Source organism: Microtus pennsylvanicus, chromosome 9, assembly GCF_037038515.1.
Source record: "Microtus pennsylvanicus isolate mMicPen1 chromosome 9, mMicPen1.hap1, whole genome shotgun sequence".
Classification (NCBI taxonomy): Eukaryota; Metazoa; Chordata; class Mammalia; order Rodentia; family Cricetidae; genus Microtus; species Microtus pennsylvanicus.
The window spans coordinates 22558513-22579326 of record NC_134587.1 but is presented as its reverse complement, the minus strand read 5'-3'; the positions used below and the strand labels follow the sequence as shown (position 1 = coordinate 22579326).

Below are 20814 nucleotides of genomic sequence, written 5' to 3'. Positions count from 1 at the left end.
TCATAGCATATAACAAAAAGCTTTCTATATATAGAAGGCTCCCAAATGCCTAACCACCTAACCACAGAGGGGTGTGTCCTTTCCTCTTTGCGCCAGGGGTGCCTCTCTATCGCCTCTTTTCTCATAGGTAGTCTGCCTACTAGTGTTATGAATAGCTGTGTTAGGAATCTATTCTCAAATGTAGGCGTAGCCCCAACCAGTCACGTATTTAACTTTATTTTGTAACGACTGATCCTATCACAGGGTCAGATGTGAGTGCAGAAGACAGATCCAGAAGGTTCCATGCCCCTGTGCCTCTTTAGACTTCTGTAGATACACAAAGATAGGAAACTGGAGAGTTTATTTCGGGGAAGAAACAGAGGGGCCTGAGGGTGTGCCATGCCTCCCCTATAACCTGGCTCCTAAAAGGTTAAAAAAAAAAATGCATGGAAGACCTAGGTGAGATTCCCCAGTAAGCTTTTGTGGGTCATTAACATAGTCCTCACTGTTCCCTTTCCAAATTTGCATGAAGCACTGGGTTTTTCTGAGCATACTCCCCTAGCTAATTGAACCCCAGAGGGACTTAGGGCCACGAGTCTGTCCCCGATATCGCCTTGCCTGTGCTAATATCCAGAATTTCCTCTTTCTCTATTTCACTGTCTCTGTAACTGATTTGACTTTTTCAAAAGGTCAGCATCCCCTTTAAACTATAAATAGTTCACGAGTTGCATTCTGGACTTCTTCCAACCTCCAGCGTGTCCCTTGCTGGCCACTTGCCACACCTTGCTTATTAGCTTCACTATTGGAAGGTGGCTCTCTGTTCCAAAGACCTGAAAAACCAAGCCATCTAAACTGGTGATCTCTCCAGGTGGAAAATAAAATGCCCTTTGTCCGAAATGAATGTTTTAAGTGTTTATGGGCATACAGGCGGGGTGGGGTTGGGGCAGCTTCTGTTGTTTTCCAATGAAACACCTCACCTTGACTCAATCTAGGCTTCCCCTTCCTCCAGTTTTGAAATGTGATTTCCCTAAGGGCAGGAACGATACTTTGGAACTTGTGGACGGCAGAGAACATTGAAGATCATCTAGTCCTGGCTCAACACACCCTAAGGCACTCTGCACCATTTTCCAAGCAACCAGTTAATTATTTCCTCGTTCCCTGGGTTCCTGAAGGGCTTGGGTGTAGAGAGAAATATACTCCAGTGTTGTTTACTCTAAGCACTATAGTCTCAGAGTTTTCTACAGGCTTATAGCTGTACATCTTTTCCCTTAAAAAACCAACCTGTTATTCCTCGCAGCAACTCTAACAAGATTCGCAAAGAAACACCCCACATTGTTATGCAAGCCAGGTTCGAGAAAAAGTAGGGCAGACTGAGAAAGAGCCAGTCAATGCCACAGAAGAAACTGAGCTTGCATTCATTTTCCTGTTTTCATTCTTCCTTTTTCAGAGAGCATGTTCAGCCATGATTGTGGATACAAAAGGCGCAAGGGGTTCTGCAGTGAGAAGGAGGAAGTGATGAGCATCACACAAAGGCCAGCAGTACGCAGCGGAAACACTCCCCAGTGTCCATGAGCACCTCAACCCCGGCTTTACAAAGGGCATGTTTCCCCAACGAGATGAACTCCAGGCATTCCACACCTCTTCTTGTTTTGTATTCTGACTGCCTGAGGAGGTGAGATGACATGAAGTTCGTTTCGTGCAATGGTACAACGAAATGGCCACTACGACAAAGTAGTAGCCACTTGTGTTACTATATGGTGGGCCACTGGAAGGAGCGGTAGACTGAGACCAGCCCACAGTCTCTCAGGCTGTTACTCTCCTCACCCAAGAATGTTACTATAATCATCGATGGAGCTTGGCCTATTTTTTCATTTTTCCTCATAAAATCAGCCTTCCCAGCCTTCACTCATTCTTATTCTCTTTCAATTCATCTCCTCGAATTCAACGCGGCACAAGATAATGTAACTTTTCAATAAAACATAAAATAATCGGTTCATTTATTCATCAAAAGTCCCAGCCTTCTAGCTTTACTATTTTTCTGTATCTCCCAGTAAAAATAATTCTTAGCTGCTATTTCCTGACTTAAGACCAAATCCTCATACATATTTCTGGTTTTGCTCTTTTCCTATGCCTTTTCATGTGCTACAGATCAGATTGCTAAGATTGTTGAAGCCTGACACAAGAATCGTTTAGTGCTCAATCTTGCTGCCTACCGCCTGACACCCATCCATCAATTCAAAAATGAATATGTACAAATGTATTTCACAGTCTTGGCAGGACAAAATTTTTAAAGACTCTGATTGATTTTACAACATCTACCAAATTACTTGACATCTCTTCTGACAAAAAAAAAAAAGAGCTTCAATGTTAAAATTCTAATTATAGAAGATCAAGGGAAACACTGTTTCCTTCTTCAGGTACATGGAAGGAACCCAGAGAAAATAGCCCTAAATGGAAGGCAGGTTTTCCCTTTTTATGTCCTTTGGAATTAAATTAATCTAGAGCGTTTTTTTCCTACCTCAATTATTTGGAATGATTAAGAAGGACGGCACAAAATATATTTAATCATAATAGCCAGATTCTCATTTAAACATAAAATAACAAACACATCAAAGCAGAAAAATTGATCATAATCAATGTGCCCACATGAACTAACATACACTTTTTTTTTACATAAAAAGAACCACATGGCTAAGAAAAATCTCTTTCACACTAAAGAATCCCGAACTCTTGGTTTTTATAGTGGAAGAATGTAAAGTTATTTTGATATAATGGTAGTAAGTTTTAAAAGCACAAATAGGCAATGACACAGTCTTTGTGTCCCACATTGGCCTTTTGAAAAGGAAGAATCTGAGTGTAATCTTTACAAACCTTCCTATTTGTGTTGCCGAGAAAAGCTGTTTTTCTTTTTAAGAAAATATGGCCAAGAATACACAGAAAATAAATGTGACTAAATTAAAAAACGTGAGTACATTCCATAAAAAAAATCTCCTGATTATGAAGAATCTTTCAGATTTATCACATACTTATTATAACACAACTGAGTATTTAGAAGCCATTTACTATCTATGTTTCAGCCTTGCCATGAGAATGAATGACGGCAGATACCAGAAGATAGCACTGCTTGGAGAAGGGCACTGGATAAGGTGAAGAGGAAGGCCCCCAAAACGCTGGGTAGACAACATAAGGGAAGACTGTGGAACCTTGGGTATGACAATATCACAAGCATCTAGGACTGCCTAGGACAGGAACAACTGGAGAACCACCATAAATGGGCTGCACATGCTTGCCTGAGCATTGCCAGGGCATAAATGATGGTGATGATGATGATGGTGATGGTGATGATGATGATGATGATGATGATGATGATGATGATGATAATGATGATACTGTCTACGTCCCAGTGATCAGTCCTTGGCAGAGTATATGAAGTGAAATTTTTGGAGCTCATTTTGTTTGTTTGTTTGTTTTGTTTGTTTTTAGTGTTTTGAGGCAGAGCTGCTCTGGAGTCCAGGCTGTACTGGAACTGGTGAGTCTCCTGCCTCTGCTCTATGAATGATGAGATTCCTGATGTATGCTACCATGCCTGATGGCAACCTAAGAGTTCTTTCTGCTTAACAGTAAAAGCTGTCACAGAATTGGCCCTACAAGATAACGATAATTGCGTTTCTTAAACAGAACAACTGGCGCTGACCTGGGTGGGAAAAATCCAACTTGACACACTAAATTTAGAGCATGCAGAACTTCAGTATGGAAACTTCAGTGCCTTTACCCTGACTAAATTTAGTCATAGAGATCTGAATTCAGACAAGGAAACTGTGAAGAAAGCAATCCCTCAATGGCAGGGTACAGAGTAGTCAGGTTACCACAAAGTCCTCTGCTACCCATTGTTTTAATGTCTTGAGGAAAGAGGAGGTGAGCCCTCAGAATCTAGACAAGGACAAGATAGCAGGGACCTTAAGCAACCAGGTGAGTTGGCACTTTGCTGAAAGAGAAGCCTGTTCCACTTTGGCAAGGACTGCCAAGGGTATTTACGAACATCAGAAATTCCTCAAAGTAAAAGCAAGACATCTGGGGTGTGGGGGGTGGGGGGAGGCTGGAACTGATCCAGTGGTCAAACATAAGAACTAAGCAATGTGACTGAGCCCCTGCCTCTGTCTATCAAGTCCTAACAAGCAAAGGACCAGGAGGACAAAGCACAATAGTGTCCATTATCCTTCTGTAAATGGGGGGGACATAATAGAAATTGCCTTAATCTGTCTCCATGTGTTTGGCATCAAGAACATGCTAGAAGACAGTATCAAAATCCATCAGTTTTGGGGCCATGGTTTCTGCCTCACTATCCTCCCTTTGATTCACTTATCTGCATTGATGTGGTGAGCAGAGCTGTTATTCTGTAGCATTTAGTCTCATGTTATATATGGGAAATAGACAGAGAAAGATTTTTATCTACAGAAGAGTGAAACACTTTTTTCCATAGTGATGCAAGAGTCCAGCAGTGGGGTAGATACATACCCCTCCCTGCTTCATGTTTCATCTGTGCACAAAGCTCAAAGGAAGGCCTGGGCCCAAAATATTAGCTGCGTGTGTGGTAGAGGCCAAATAGCAGGGCTATTATGAATAGCATTACCCAAAACATTATGAAATACCCAAAGGTTCTGATGGGAAAATTATACACCATTAGAACCTACAGCAGGTAACTGAAAATCTGTGGTAAGATACAAGGAGAGCCGGCTCTGAGATCTGTACCCTTTGGAATAAGAAAGATTTAGAAGAAGACACACAAAAAGCTTTCCTTCAAAAAATAATTATTTTAATTAATATTTTTTCATAACACTAACCCTCAGCTATCTTACTCATCTGACAGATCTTCGTTGTGTATCCAAAGTGTGAAACAAACACTGTAGGTGCCTATTCTCATAAACATATGACAGCAACCTCAGTTCTAAACATGACTATGGAAATAAAGGTAAGGTTGGGTATTCCACAAGTTTTAAACACTCCTATTGCTGATGTATTGAATAACCAGTCATGGATGCTATTAACATACTCTGGGTTTGGATTTTTAAATTATTAGTATGGGCCAGCATCAGAAGGTGCTCTTACTTGCTGTAGAAGCTCAATGACCTAAGTTCTTAGTATACTATGTTTTAAACATCCTTTATGAGATGACATTTTGAGTTTTTTATTTAAAAACTTAATTGAAGTAATTAGATACCAAAACAATCACACATTTGTATTGCATTTGCTTTACATACCCTATATACAAAAGAAAAATTAAGTTGATGATTTGTATTTGACTTAACCTCTTCTCAAAGAAATCTGTGAAAAATTGCAATTCCGAAGAACTCCATCAAGACAAGGCCGGGTCCTTGCCCCTGACTCTGAGAAAGTGATGCTGAGGATGGGAAAACTCCAGCTCTGCCCTACATGACTCAGTTTAGAGAAACATTTCTACTGTGCCCCGCAGCAGAGCAAGAGAAGGAAAGAACTTCTTTCAAGGGCCCAAACAGAGAGGTAACTGGCTCCTTGACTTGAGGATAAGAGTTGCCTTGGAAAAAGAAAGGCAATTTTAACAGCAAGAAACAGTGACCAGGGTCAGTGAGATAAGGGGACTTGTCAAGAGGAGAACACAGAGTGGAAGGGTCAGTAACAAGTGCAGCTTGGTGTTTGTGGACAAGCGAAGTGTGTACGTGATAACATCGGAGCGCCTCACTGGGCATTGTGGATGTGGGTCCATATCTACCACAGTAGATAATTTGGACTTGATTCTACCATAAGAGTAAAAATTATGATTAGAATTTTTTTTTTAAATTTTGGCAGAAGTTAACTCATTTTTGGGGAACTGATTTGGTGGTTCATTTATAATGGGAAGGAGGACTGAAGACAGTTCAATATTTCCTATAGAATATTGAAAATTAGTGATAAGTGCTTGAATCAAAGCAATGGAGGAAGTAGAACTAAGAAGCACCTCCAAAAAAGCAAGCAATAAAAGTTTAGGACTCTGTGACTTTGGGGATTAAGAAGCAATAAGAGATAGACTCAAGGATTCTGAGGGACCAGGAGAATGATGTTGTCGTGACAGTGATGGCAGTGAGTCGGAATATTTTACAGTGGTGTCTGACCCTAATTTCATTACCAGCATTGCAGTAGAACTCCAGAAAACAGTACTCGACCTTCAAGAGCTGGAAATGAAGCCACAAAGCCTTGTCACATTGGGAAATTTAATCTTCTTTCTCTCTTACTCTACCAAAGCCATTGGCAATTAGACATTAAAAAGCACCATGATCTACAAAGCTTTCAAAAAAATAACCATTCTTAAAGACTCAACTTGAACTCTAGAGAATTGAGAATTCAACCATCCTTTTGGATAAGTTTCCATCAGAGACTCAGACCCAGATATTCAAAGGTTCCCATGATATTATGAAACTCACTTTTGAGTTGCTTGTTCTTCCTGGATGTAGAAACTTCTAGTGACTACCATGAAGTCATACTCTACTGCTGAATATTATCAGTCGGGGAAAATGTGCAAACAAAGATGGGTGGGTAGCTGAAAGTTGCCTTTAAGATCTGTTCAAAGGTAATGCCGTAAGCTCAAGGAAGAAACTGCTCATACTCGGAATAAATATATGTCTGAAGAACTGATATACACTGCATGACAGACGACTCCCATAAGTAGCCAGGACACAGACTCCTGGCTGGAGTGGTGTACACACAATCAGAGAATGTAAGAAAATGGTATTGTCTTTGTTGATCTGATAGATGTTTTCCAGATGTAGTTAAAAATGAGCACATTAAGCCCTTTTGAGTTTTATATCTGACTCCAAGTCCTCTTTACAGATACTTACTGATTGTTAGCCTTAACTCTACTTAAACCAGACTAGAAACATGAAAACAGCCTATGGATCTTGCATGCTCAAATTAAATGTCCTAAAAGGAAAAACAGACAGGATTTTTTTTACACACACACACACACACACACACACACACACACACCCCTGTGAAGTTGGGAGGCTTGCAGGAGTAAAGAAATGCCAGGAATGAGCAAGTGTATCAATTTCCTGAAAGCAGAGGAAATTGCCATCAGCTGGGAGATCCAACTGGACAGAGGATGAAGGACTTTGCAGAGTCAACAGGACAGGAGGATAAGAAAGACAAAGTCACAAGACTGGTGAGTTCTGAATCACGGTTGTGACTGTGGCCTTCCATGCACCTGTGTATGTCTCTCATTCTCAACTGACCCTGCAAGGGTTGGCCAGGAGATGTATTCTTTAACATGAAGCCTCAACTGGTATGTATCGACAGTACATTTTCAATTAATGTGCAGAAAATATATTTGTTGAATCAAATTTAACAGGAGGCAGCTTTCTTCACTGAGCTGATCTAACGTGCACCTTTGGAATCTCAGTCAGTGAGGGAATCCATAATCCTTTCTACAGAAGTATTCTTTTTGTTTGTTTTGTTTTTGCTTTTGTTTTTCTAGGCAGTGTTTTGCTGTAGCTTTGGAGCCTGTCTTGGAACTAGCTCTTGTAGACCAGGCTGGCCTTGAACTCACAGAGATCTGCCTGCCTCTGTCTCCCGAGTGCTGGGATTAAAGGCATGTGCCACCACCACCCAGCACAGAAGTATTCTTAAAGTGCACAGTGCTCCATGTTTGAAAAACATCCTATTAGGAGGAACAGAAAACTCAGTAGAAAAGATGACCAGCAAATGCGAATGGTAGCTAGTGTTGACATTAAAGTTCGTCTTGCTTATCGTAGGTGCCTCTCAGGGTAGAGTATGAAGAACTGCTACCACTACTGACCTTCTCCCATAGAGACTAGGTGCACATTCTTTAGAAGCTCAAACTAAATTTACCCTCCCCCATCCAAGCAAAAGGAAGCCTGGAGATAAAGACATGTGCCTGTCCTAGCAAGCTCCACCAACTGTCCTGAGTGAGACCCAATATACTGTCCAGGGTTTTTTGTAAGAGCTACACACCTCGCATCTGTGTTAGGTCAGCTCAGTGAAGAAAGCTGGCTCCTCTTAAATTTGATTCACCAGATACATTTCCTGGTCATTAATTGAAAATGTACTGTTGATAAAACTGAGAAATAAAAGTCTAGAGCACGGAGAGATGAGCCTGAAATGAAAGTATAGTTGACTATAACACATATTTCAAAGACGGTATCCTTCTTAAATCCCATCCCGCATGGCATCATTACATTATAGGTTTTGAGACATTCTCTCTACTGATGTCTGGCTAAGCCTACGTAAATGAAGAATTGTGACGTTCACAAGCTAGCAATAAAAGGTTCCTCTCAGTTCTTCTAGGATCTTGGGAAGCCAGTCATTCGGTTCTGAGGAAGCCAGGCTACTTCAGAGAAAGACAGCATTTATATTCCAGCTATCTCCCTCCTGAGGTCCCAGTTCAGAACAGGATCAAACATGCTATATGTGATCCAACCCCAGCCTTTAGCCTCGGAACCACCTTCACTAACCCTAAGTGGAGGGAAGACAACACTGAGCCCTACCCAAACTGCCGATCTGTGAACAAGATGAGGCTGTTGATCATTTAAGCCATTAAGCCTTGAGCTCATTTACTACTTAGTGCCTAACCAGAACAGCATAAAGAAATCTCTTAGATGTCAAACAGTTGATGGTCAATTCAAGGAGATAAATATGTATGCAAATGACCACAGGATGGTAAGAAATAACTCCAAGCAGAAGGTAAATGTGTGTGTTAAGTGGACACTGGGACACACAGAAAGTGTATGGTGAGATAGGGAAAAAGACTAATTAATGCTACAAGCTCCCTATAATTTTCCTATAAGGACAGCATGCAGCAGAGATACTAGCAGTAGTTTTGTCTTATTACCATATGTGTGCATGCTCATGGTATATAAAAATAATAACCTTGCCAGGTATTGTTTTAATTCAATTATTAGAGAAATGGGTGGCACAGTAGCACTTAGTAAATGTTAGTTTTAAATGCCCAAAGAACCCAGAGGTATTGAGTATGGCATGACGTGGACAGAAACAGGCTTGCTTTAGGGATAAGGGCATCCTTTTTCTCAAATATCTAATGTCAATGGGGGCGGGGGGTTCTTCCAGAGGCAAATTAAGGTTTTGAAAACAATATGATAACTTCTGCATTTTCCAAATGCCCCGAGACCACTAAGATCTGTACGGTGATACACCCCTTCCCACTTCCCCTGCTTGCTTCCCTTTCTTCGTTGTTTTCATTGGGTGTGACAAGCTGTCTGCGCATTACAGATGACTGATCAACCACAGGCCCAGGTTCCTGCTTATGAGAGCTTTGCACCTAACACATATCTTACCCCAAGTTTTAAGAAACTCGGTATCGTCTTAAGTATGTCGAAAGAGCCCCCATTGTCTCATTTTGCTTTCCCAGTCAAATTCTATAGGGGAGGGAACGCCAGTTAAAAGATGGAGTGAGTGGAATCATTTATCTTCTTACCCCAAAATGTCTTCTGTTTCTTAAAAGTGTGTTTTAAAAAAAAATTCTGAATAGAAGTATTAAACATTGGAGTTTAAGCGAGAGAAAAACAGTGGAGTTGCTCAGGACATCCCCCGTTACGAGAGTGAAACCATGGCAACTGCATCACTTTAGGCCAGTTGAATTTCATTATTTCAGGACAGGAGCATCATCGCACTGCTTGTAAACGCAGATGAGTAAAGGGCAGTTCCTCTATACCTCGGGCTTCTCCTGGTCTTTCCTGTTGGTTAACCTACCCACGTAGCTTAGAAACACACGAAATATTTTGGCCCTTTCAGAGTGGCTCAGCTTGACTTGGTGTGTTGCAAACCAAGTGTTTCACCTCATGTAAATTTTGAGCATTTCAGGAAAAAAAAATACATCTGTGCTTCTTTCCTTAGCTGATACTAATTTCTCAGCTGTAAAAAAAAGAAAAAAGCCCTCTCATCACCATGAATGTTTTCAATGTGGAAGCTTTCTAAAAAGTAGAGCATTTGTGTGGCGTGTGGTCAAGGATTCGTACTCTGTGTTTCATTAACTTACGCAGTTCCCTTTGGTATGAAATGGATATGAAATCAATGAAGACTGACGAATAACGAAATCTCCCTGGTCCATCTCTGTGTGGTGAATATAAATAAATGTGTATGGGAATTATATCAACTCTGAGAGGACCCTGTAAATTACACACTCGACACTCTCAATGACACAGAGGAATGATTGCATAGGGACATGAAGAGTCCTTAATTAGCCCTATATGAAGTCACTGAAGGGGGAAAATCACCTACAAGTATTCTCTGATACAGTTAATTTCACCAGTAGATAAATTGTTCATAGAATTTGTATGATTCACTGTCAGCCCGGGTCTTCCCGATCATTTTTTTTTCTCATTTTAGAAAAGGAAACCATGTCAGACAACAGAGAGCCAACTTCTTCGATATCTTTGAAGTACCCTTTAATCACAAGTCATCAGTACAAGGGTTGCTTCAGCAGGAAGGCCACTGGGGGTGGCATCACTTCAGCAAACCGAGAAATAAACCCTCAATGGCCTACACTGTGGTTAAACACCCCTATGTTCTTAGTATCCCAGATCACCAGGGCTTCCCACATACCTCTTCACTCCCATGATGAGAGAATTCCTGCTCTAACTGCATCTTATCCTGCAAGCTTTCTGAGGCAGGGGGATGGAAGTTGCTGCACATTATCAGCAAGATAAAAAAAATCGAGGTGCTCATTTCTCTATTGCTTGTCAAAACCTGCCCTGGTTGCTTTAGAGGATACCAATTCTGTGGTTCTAGCATTTATGGAGTCCCAGTACTTCCTATGGGGAAGGGCCTAGAAACAGAATGCCTCTCAGCATTAGGTCCTTCTCCTTCAGGTTCTACATCACTGCTCCAAGGAATGTCCTCTAACCACCCTTTCCAAGGTCCCCCCTGCAGTGTCCTTTTTATATATTATATTCCGTCACAGCCCAAAGTTCTCCTGCCATACAAGGCTGGCCCTCTGGTCTTACATTCCATTAGGGTCCAAAATCCCCTTCCTGGTTTTTACTCTTGAGCCTCTAATGCCTAAACAGAGTGCCCAGCAATGGTTGCTTGTTCTCCCCAACCCTCTGACTTTCTGGCTCTCAGCTAAATGAATATATGAGCTTAGAGCTAGAGGCAATGGTGGAAGTGTATACATCAGAAGTTAACAGCAGCATGGATTCCCAGAAGGGAAAAGACAGGGCTTATGCAATATGGTAAAAAGCATATATGCGGTGGAAACAGCTTCCGGCTTGTAAACACACTTAATGACTCCAGAAACACCTGAGTCTACCTGATTATATTCCACTTTTAATTAGCGTTTTGTATTTCTGATTGCACCTCTGATATTTACAAAACTGCAACTGAAATTCCAGCACTGATACCAGTAGGAATATGCCCTGATGACCATCCTGAGCGATGTGATGTTTCCAGAAATAAGAAGAACACCATTTGCATTTGAAAATCTGGCATTTGCCTTGTTTTTTTTTGGTGGCAGCCAAAACTGCCTTCAGAGAGAAGGTGGAGGTGAAAGAAGAGAGAAGACGAGAGTGGAGGAGTGTGAATCCCCATGCATCATCTCTCTCTGGCTCAGTGCGGCAAAGCAGAGCAGTTTTGTGTGTGCCATGATGATTAATATCCTGGAAATCAACGACAGCTTGTTTGCACGATCCAAGAACCAACTTCTCATCTTGGGTGGGGAACCCAATACAGGCTCTGAGACTGAGTGGAAAGCAAACGTTCTCTAAACAATAATTCAGTCATGACCCAATGGAAAATAGTACTTAAACACTCTGTTAATGTACAAGATTATTAGGTGTGCACAATTGTTTATGTTTTTAATTTTTTAAAAAAATGCATCGATATCTTCTAAAAAGAAATGAAACAACATTCTTTGCCATGTGACCAACACAAATATTCACTTAGTGTTGGACTTTGTGCTTTGAGCAGTTGCGATCAGGTTCATATAAATGAGCGGGATAGAGTCTCAGAGTAATTTGAAAAGACAGATGAAATATGAAGTAGAAACTTGAGTATGTTAACCATGAACATGTTCTAATAAGAACATATTCATAAATACCTATAAGATGTTTCCGAAAGTCCAACTGAAAATAAAGCTGAAAACTTCCAAACATCTAGATTATAGATGGCAAAGCAATAGCAAATGGACAAATTACATTAGCTTTAGATGCTTACCTCTGCCCCTAATTTGTAATTTCACATCGATGAGAAAGTCCGTCAAAAGTGAAAACAGAGAGAACTTGCTAGACTGTACCCCAAGACTCATCCCTTTGAAAATATCTAATCGAGAATGTTTTAGAGAGAAAGTGGAAATATAATAGTAATCTATTTTAAAAAGAGTGTCTCTGAGAACTGACTCATTTGAGAAGCACTCTGTCTTTTCTCAACATGCTGCAACACAGAAGCACTGGCCATTGCTGCCGTCGGGCTGTGCGCTGCCCTGCATTGGACCAGCTAGCCAATAGGATCAATTGTTCTGAGGTGCCTATTTACTCTAAACACTAGTCCCACTCTGCCTTGGGTTCAGCTGTGTGGTCAGCTGCTGCACCTCCCACCCCGCCCGTGAAGCTGACCTCACTTCTCTATCTGAATCTCCTGTCTGTTTCCTCTCCGTCTCCTTATCTTAAATAAGCCCTGCCTCTCAAGGTTATCTCTGCGATTACTAGAAACAATTTACGGAGTACACAAGGCCACGCCCCCATTCTGTCTAACTTGCCAGCTTCAATTTTGGGCTTCTTCTGATTCTCCCAACCTACTTGAAAAGCCAACTCAAGATATGAAGACAGAAGTTTTCTAAGAAAACAGAATTCCAGGGACTGCTATTTTTCTGAGTAATAGTCATTGCAGAATTGCGTCACCCAGAACAGTTAAGTGCGATGTACGGTTCTCCGTAATATAATATGCTCACTGTCCAGGTCCAGGTTTCCGGGAAGGAATGGACTCTTTGCACCTACGGCGCTGCTCCCCAGCTGCCTCAGGATGAAATCAGGCAGAGCCAGGTGTAGTGCTGTTCATCTTTTACTTCAGCACTCAGGGGGCAGAGGCAGATGGATCTCTGTGAGAACAGAACCAGCGTGGTCTACACACTGAGACCCTGTCTCTAACAAACATAAAATGGGGGCAGAAGGTAGAGGATCAACTATGCCTATGATTTTATAGACAACCTCTGCTCAGGGAGTAGAGTCATATGACATCATCCTGTCCCGTATAAATGATGAAGTCCACCGTGTCTCACTAAATGTGACTATCATGGTATTATTAATATAAAATAAGTTCTAGTGTATTTTACTTTATAAGCCAGACTTAAGATTACAACAAAACTGAATGAGAAGTTCAGAGTCCCATGTGTCCAGTCACCACAGGCTCACGGCCTCGACCATCACCAGCATCCTGTATCACAGTGGTGTAGAGGTTACAGCATCATCACCCAAAACATAGTTCACCTTACCGTTCACGCCCGCTGCTTTATATATATTCTATGCATTTGACAAATGTATAGTTAGGAGCAATCAACACTGTAGCACTGTACAAAGTGGTTTCACTATCCTAAATTCCTCTGTATTCAGACCCACTGATTTCTGTTCCCTGTAAACTCCTGACCTTTTACTGTGCCCTCCTCTTGTTGCCACCACAATGTCATATTGCTGTGATTGTGTGTGTGTGTGTGTGTGTGTGTGTGTGAGAGAGAGAGAGAGAGAGAGAGAGAGAGAGAGAGAGAGAGAGAGAAACCTTTTCAAATTGGCTGGTTTCATCTAGCAACGTGCCTCTAAGTCTCAATGTTTTTCACACCCCAATAAACAAGAGATGTGGCTTTTAGCTCAAATATTTCCCAGCCTGTGTCTATCACCGATTGTTTAGCCATTCGCTTGCTGAAGGATGCTGTGGTTTCTTCTGTGTTTTGGGAATTCTGAGCAAAATTACTCTAAATATATGCATGTGTGCATGCATGGGGCGGAGCATAGTTTTCAACTTATTTGAGAAACACCAAGCAACACAATTGCTGGATTTTATGCTAAGACCCTATCTAGCTCTGCAAGAAGCTGCCAGTCTCTCTTCCAAAGTGACGGTGCCATTCTGCAATGCCACCAGCAATCAGTGAAGGCTTTTGTTGTTCTAGCTCACTGTCTGAGCATGGACCAACGACAGAGGAGTCTACCACTGTGGCAGGGTGCACTGTTATCTCTGTGTTTTAACTGCAGTTGTGTGGTATTGATTACTGCCCACTCATCTCCCATTGGGGAACACGTTTTCAATCCTCTTAGACACCAAGTTTTAATCTTTCTTTTGAGTCCTATGGGTTCTTGGAATAGATTTAAACTTGTAACTTATCTTTTCCTCCTTTTTTGTTTTTGTTTTTATTGGGGGGGAGCATGTTCTCACTATGAAGCCCAAGTATGGCTCAACATTTCAATCCTCCTGGCTCTGTTTCTACATACTGAGCAGACGAGCAGGGCCATGTCTTTCTGCACTGTCGTTCTCTCGACCGGGCTATATACAGATCCGAAAGCTTCAATTTTACATCAGTCAATATCCCCCAAAGTTCATAAATGTAATGGATGATTGAGTATAAGTTTTCCTATTGCCAGAGTTGGCAATTATAGACTCCCAGTATCAGGATTAAAACGAGGGACAACTGGTAACACCTGGAGTAAGGCACCTTCTACAAAGCTTACCAAAGGACAGGCTCATGTGCTCTCAACTTCCACGCCACATTGTGACAACCCCTCCCCCTTTACTAGTCAAATCTAAGAGAAGACTGGGGAGCGGAAAGAACAAGGCAGACTGAGTGGGGTCTATTTTAGGTACTAAAGTTTTTCCATCTACTCCGGAGGTCTTGCCTTTCAGCACTGAGCCAAGTACATGGGCCAACAAGAGAAGCATTCTTAAACCTGTAGGAAAGAAGAGTCAACACTAGCTTTCACATCTGCCTCTAAAATATCCTGAACAATCCTCCTCCCCATGTCTGAGGAAAGAAAAAGATTTGGAAAAGAGAGAAGGCTCAGTCCTGGGCTACCCATGTACATGTGTCCTTGAGACAAGCAACTCGGGAAAATAGCTAAGCTTGTGATACCTTGGGAAATTTCACCAAGGAGAGCTGATTGCTCATAAGGGACCCCAACAAGAGGATGACAAGGGATGATAGCAAGAATGAGATCTTACTGGAGCACGATCTGCAATCCATATATAAAGGAAACATCTGAGAACTCTCAAGTAGGTTCTTTCTACTCAGAGGGCCCCGGGCGCCAGGACATACTTTCTGAAGGACAGACTATAACTACACTATTAGATAAGAGGGACAAATAATTACCCTGTCATCCTTGGTCCAGTTACCTCACACTATAGAAACCCACGAGATGAAAAGGGAAATTGCATCCCAGAAGGAGTGGATGCCCAGAAGCCTCTGTTTGACTAGCAATAGTGGAGGAAATATCTTTAAATTGAACTGAGATTGAAACTTTCATAATACTGAATTGTTTGTGTTTTTTGTGTTTTATAGAAAAACAAAACCTCAAGAATCTGCCAAAGGAAATGAGAAATCTGGAAAAATTTAAGTAATTGAAAAAGAAAACATTAGTTCCAACACCTTAGCTCCTAAGAAGTTGACTATTCAGTAACCTCTTCAATAAAAGTAGAAACAACATGAAATATCCATCTCTTCCACTGAAAAGATCACAAGTAAAAACTGAATCAGTCCCTTAGCTATTAAGTTTGCATTTGCAATAAGATGAAGTAGAAATTTTGAATCAATGAATAACCTGAGCAGGATTACCAGTGGGGCTCAGAATAGCACATTTGCAATGTACTATAGAATTGGAAACAGATTATGGAAAAGGAAAGCTGTGGATTCAAACTTTGACTCTAATTTGAGGTAGAGTAGAATAATTTATACATACATACATATATTCATATATGTATATTCATATCACTACAATAATGTGATTCCCATAACAGAAAGATTCTAGCAAACCGTAATGATATCTAACCCTGTGGCAGGCTTCTAATTTGCTGGGCAGGATGTGACAAGAAGAAATTTGCTAGCTAGGAACCTCACAACTTTGTATCTACTAGGTAAGGGGTCTGGTTAGATATGCAGGGAGTAGACGTATGTGATAGCTTGAAGCTACTGCGAGAACATTATTATAAGCTAAGAACATAGAATGACATAATTGACATAGCCTTGTTCTTACTAAAGAAGTAACTGAGGCGAGAACAAATGGTATCCCTGTAAATTATACAGAGACAAATCTAGATAGGATTTCTATTTTACTGTCTCTTCATTATATTTGAAAGTTCTCTAGAAATAATTTGAAACAAATTAATGGTGCATTAAATTTTTTATGTAGAAATGCTGAAATGTTTTCCAGCTGTTTGGTATTTCACTTCAAATTCATGTGGAAGCAACCACAGCAATACCTTCTAGTGGGGTTTCTAACACAATGGAACCCAGCAGATGACAGGGGTTTGAAAACGGTGGCCACTTTTGTCAGCCCTTTTGTCTGAAATACCTTCAGTGATTGTGACAATGAGAACGTACTAATAACGCGTAGAGATGGAAAAGCACTGGTAATGTGCTAAGAACTGAGTACTTGCCGGGAGGTGGTGGCACATGCCTTCAATCCCTGCACTCAGAAGACAGAGACAGGAGGATCTCTGGATCTCTGGGCATTCAAGATCAACCTGATCTACAAGAGCTAGTTTCAGAACAGGCTCCAAAGCTACACAGAGAAACCCTACTGCAAAAAAAAAAAAAAAGAAAGAAAAAAAAGGAAGAAAGGAAGGAAGGAAGGAAAGAAGGAAGAAAAGAAGGAAGGAAGGAAACTACATACTTAAGTTAAAATTTTTGTTTGCGGAAAAAACTAAAACCATTAATATTTCAAACAAAATTTCTCAAAATAGCTAGCTAGTATTCAATAACTATTCTGTCAATGGAAAAATGTAAAATAAGATGCTGAGTACTGCCATGCTAGAGTAGATGGAAACTGAAGTCTGGATGAGGAGAAGCTGGGACAACGTGGCACTGTACCCAGCCGACTTCCAAGTTCTGTATGTGTAAGTTTGTTGGTAGTGGTCGATTGTACTAGTCCCCCCAATTCCATCTTTGTCTTTAAGAAAAGCACTTGAGATATCAGCGCTGTTTGTTTTACCCTAGGAGCTGCGATTCCAAGAGTAACGTGGAATCAGCCTCATAGGAGTTGGCCAGCTGGTAGACCGCACACACTGGGCACAGCATTGCAAGGTTCTTTAACTTGATCCCAGGACTCTTCCTTTATCTTACCATGTTTCTCTTCACACACAATCTCCACACATAGTGAGTGGTAAACATGAACAAATCACAGAATTGGAAGCTCTTCACTTCACTCTCTTTTAGTGGCTCACACAATGATCTTCCCAAGGAAAATCAATTGAGCTATTGACGGAAATACCATTGCCAGATCAATTATAATTGCAGCTACTGGTGCTGTCTTGGTTGCTCACTATCATTCTTAGGGGGAAAAAAACATGTGCTGGTGAGGAAATCTGTCTTTTATTTAGATCATGGCTTGCAATGGTGTAGATCTAACCCAGGACCTCAAGTGTGCAGGCCAGCATGCTAGCACTGAGCTATATCCCCAGGGCTATCCGCATCCACTGTCCAGAATAGGATCTACCCATAAACATTGGCTTTTGACCCTCATGACTTTTCCAGAGGGCTACATGCATCAGTTTGAGATCCATTGTGCTGTGTCTTCCTTCTAAGACGGGAAAGAGTCCTTAACGAAGGCTCTCTGGACACAGTGGCCTGACCCCTGGTGGTCTAACCCTAAATGTAACTCAGACACAACAGGGCTTAAGGGAACCCTGTATCTGGCTTAAAGGAAACCTTTTTTTGCTGGTAACTTAACTGTCAGTTGTTCCTGGCTGAGCTCTAAGCACCTCAGTCAGGCCCGTCTCACAGAGAGCATCTAAAAGCAAGGAATTTGCTGGCTTGTACTTGTAGCGGCCACAAAAAAGCGATAGCCTGTCAATTAAAATGTTTAATTGACTGTTCTCTGCAGTTGATAAAGGGTGGAAAGGACCAAAAGAGCTGATACACACACACACACACACACACACACACACGCATGTGCACACACACAGCCATATGTCCATGTACACATATGCACACAGAGTACATTGTCACTAGTTGCAGTGGCCTGTTTAAATCATCAGAACACCATGTGTGAGTTCCAGTGTGCAGTCAGTTTCCGCTTGACTTCTAATCAGCTCTTTAGACCTGCCTCTCGTTGCTGCCCTTCTGGCAGTGATGACACAATCCCATATTCATTAAACCTTTCTGACTGTGATAAAAAAATATTATCTATATGTCATAAGCTCAGCATTTCCCCTGACACAAGATATACCCACCAGCAAATCCACTGGCCATATGCTATTTTATATATACATATGTGTATATACGTTCATAAATATATAAACAGATCTTCAAGCAAAGCGTGGAAATCCAAAATATTTAGAAAAGAAACCCCAAGGAGCAAGTCACCTTGCTCACTAAGCACACAAATGAAAAAAAAATCCCAGCAATAATTTATTTATCTTAATACGCAATACTTCATTAAAATACGTTCGATTTCTCCTCTCCCTCAAATCAACTAGAGCAATGCGTGCTGAGACTCAGTCCCCGCTTTTCCCACTCAAACTTACCATAAGACTGTAGTGGGCAAACATCAGTGAGATCACCTTCTGCTCTCAAAGCCGGAACCAATGAGGTCTAGGCCTCCTCCATCCATGGGAATTCACAGCCCCCTGCAATGCCACAAGACACTTAGAGAGAGAAAAGGAAAGAGTCTGGCCCTGGCTCCTTCTACCCACCTCATTTTCCTTCAAGGATAGTCCATCTATTCTTTCACAGTGGGGACTAACATCACAAATAGACAGAAAATAATAAAAAATTCAATGCTGCTTATGCGAGTCCCCAGTCCTGTCCAAATGGGGAATCTGCTCACTGATGAGTCATGGGGGAGAGAAAGCCTTTCTTATCTGGGGTCCCTCCCAAGCAGATGTTTTTCTTGCGGCTTTCTTTCATGTGGACTGGGAGCTTTTAGCATGCCAAAGCTGCTTATTATCCTCTAAGTACAAATTTCACTCTATGTGTTTCTGTTTTTCAGGTATAGAATGAATGTGTTCCAGTTAGAAGGAAGTTTCTGTCTATATATATATTTTTTTTAAAACCTAAAGACCTGCTTCTAGTTAACTTCGTAGCATTCAGTTAAAGCCAGACAGACTTACCTGAGTTTTTCTTTGAAGCAGAACAAGCGTCATTTTTTTTTTGGTGGTCTGTCGCTTTAACAAAATACCATGTTGGTTTTTGCCCACATGACATTCATTTCCAGTCCCTAGAAACAGTTTCGAGAGAGCAAATGTGCCACATGGACAGCAGTTATGGTATAAATATGTATTATGGAAAATTTCCACCCACACAGAGAACCTCACGGTCTGCGGTAGAAAACAAGTTCTTCAATGCAGAAAATAGGCGTTGTTGCTGCCTTTAAAGCAAGCTCTTCCACGGGGAGCCATTCTATTTATTTGCAGCCCGCAACTGCGCTCACCGCTTTGAAAGCTTTACTGTGTGTCGCTGGCTCCAACTTAATCTGTCGCAACCTCCAGGCTCAAAACCTCTTTTGTTTGAATTTACTCCGATGGACACGCATTCTCCATAGAAACCATAGCTTTGCCCACCAAAGGACATGTCACCTTAGTAACCGTCACCTTCCTAAACCTAAGACACTGTGTTTGCAGGCAGTGGCAAACAGGTAAGAAGCCACAGCCACCTCAGCCGACCATATGCGGACTGACACACTGCTGTTTGCAGCCATGAAACAGGAAAAGTGAGAACTGCAGGGAAAGAAATTATAATAGATAGAAGTCTTGCCCATATAAAAGGGATCAAGCTTATGAATACTTTATAACAGAACTAAGATGCGGAAACTTGTTAAGGCATGTGTGTAATCCACTTACAACCCACAGAGGCAACTTTGGCGTATACTGTCTCTACACCTCTGTTGTTTGCCCAGCTGGACTGAGCTTGATGCTGCCTCATGGAAGAGTGTGCATCCCGTAGCTTCTCCCATGGATGACCAGGCTCCTGCACCCCTCTTGACACCAATCCCTCTAGGAAGTGTCAATAAAAACCCTTATTTCCACTTCTCCAGACTTCCTCCCACCCACCCCCGAGTCTTTAAAGAATCTGTGAAAAGTTTACTCCATTCCCACCCTGTCGAACCTACCTGTGCCGGAGCAGTCTACGGAGGCAGGAAGGACTGGATTGATGGGAGAGCCTAGCCTTGCATAGAGGGAGGGCACAGTCCCGGCAGCTGGAAGATGGAAACGGGAGGAATTTGTGTACCTTGGCAAGTATGGTCCGGTGCCAACCAAAACATTCTTTTTTTTTTTTCCAAGAAGTTCAAAGCACTTTGTAAACATTAACCCGTGAGGCTAAGTAGTCATGAAGTAACTGTTACTTGAATACGCCCTTAAGATAGCAACCACAAGCCAACTCGTTAAAAGGGCCACACTGTTGCTTCCTTATTTCACAATATTTACTGAGCCCCTACTGTGTGCAGGGCACTGAAGGTAAATGGACACCTGGGGATTTTCAGATAGTTCCTGGTTGTTTTGCTTGTCTGCATGGGTCCGTAAGGATCAAGATACGACAACTTATTAGTCTTACTTCCATTTTATTTTGGTCAAGTCATTTAATAAAATGTGCTCCATTCTCTAGAATGTTCTTAGTGTGCTGAGTGCTGAGCAAGCGCAAGAGAAAAGTATTTAAATTGTCTG

At 41.5% G+C, this 20814-nt stretch overlaps 1 protein-coding gene across 2 annotated transcripts in view; it reads right to left on the bottom strand.

Moving 5' to 3' along the window:
* Positions 1 to 20326, bottom strand: part of Cytip (cytohesin 1 interacting protein) — a 64058-nt gene extending 43732 nt beyond the window's left edge. Inside the window, exons 1-2 of one of the 2 annotated variants that reach the window (XM_075985173.1) lie at positions 20262 to 20326; positions 18679 to 18780 (exon numbers count right to left, since the gene is read on the bottom strand). The gene's annotated coding sequence lies outside the window, so the exon portion shown is untranslated. Of the gene's footprint in view, positions 1 to 18678; positions 18781 to 19263; positions 19371 to 20261 lie in introns of those variants that run through there. The other variant, XM_075985175.1, reaches the window with a different exon arrangement.
* Positions 20327 to 20814: the final 488 nt, after the last annotated feature.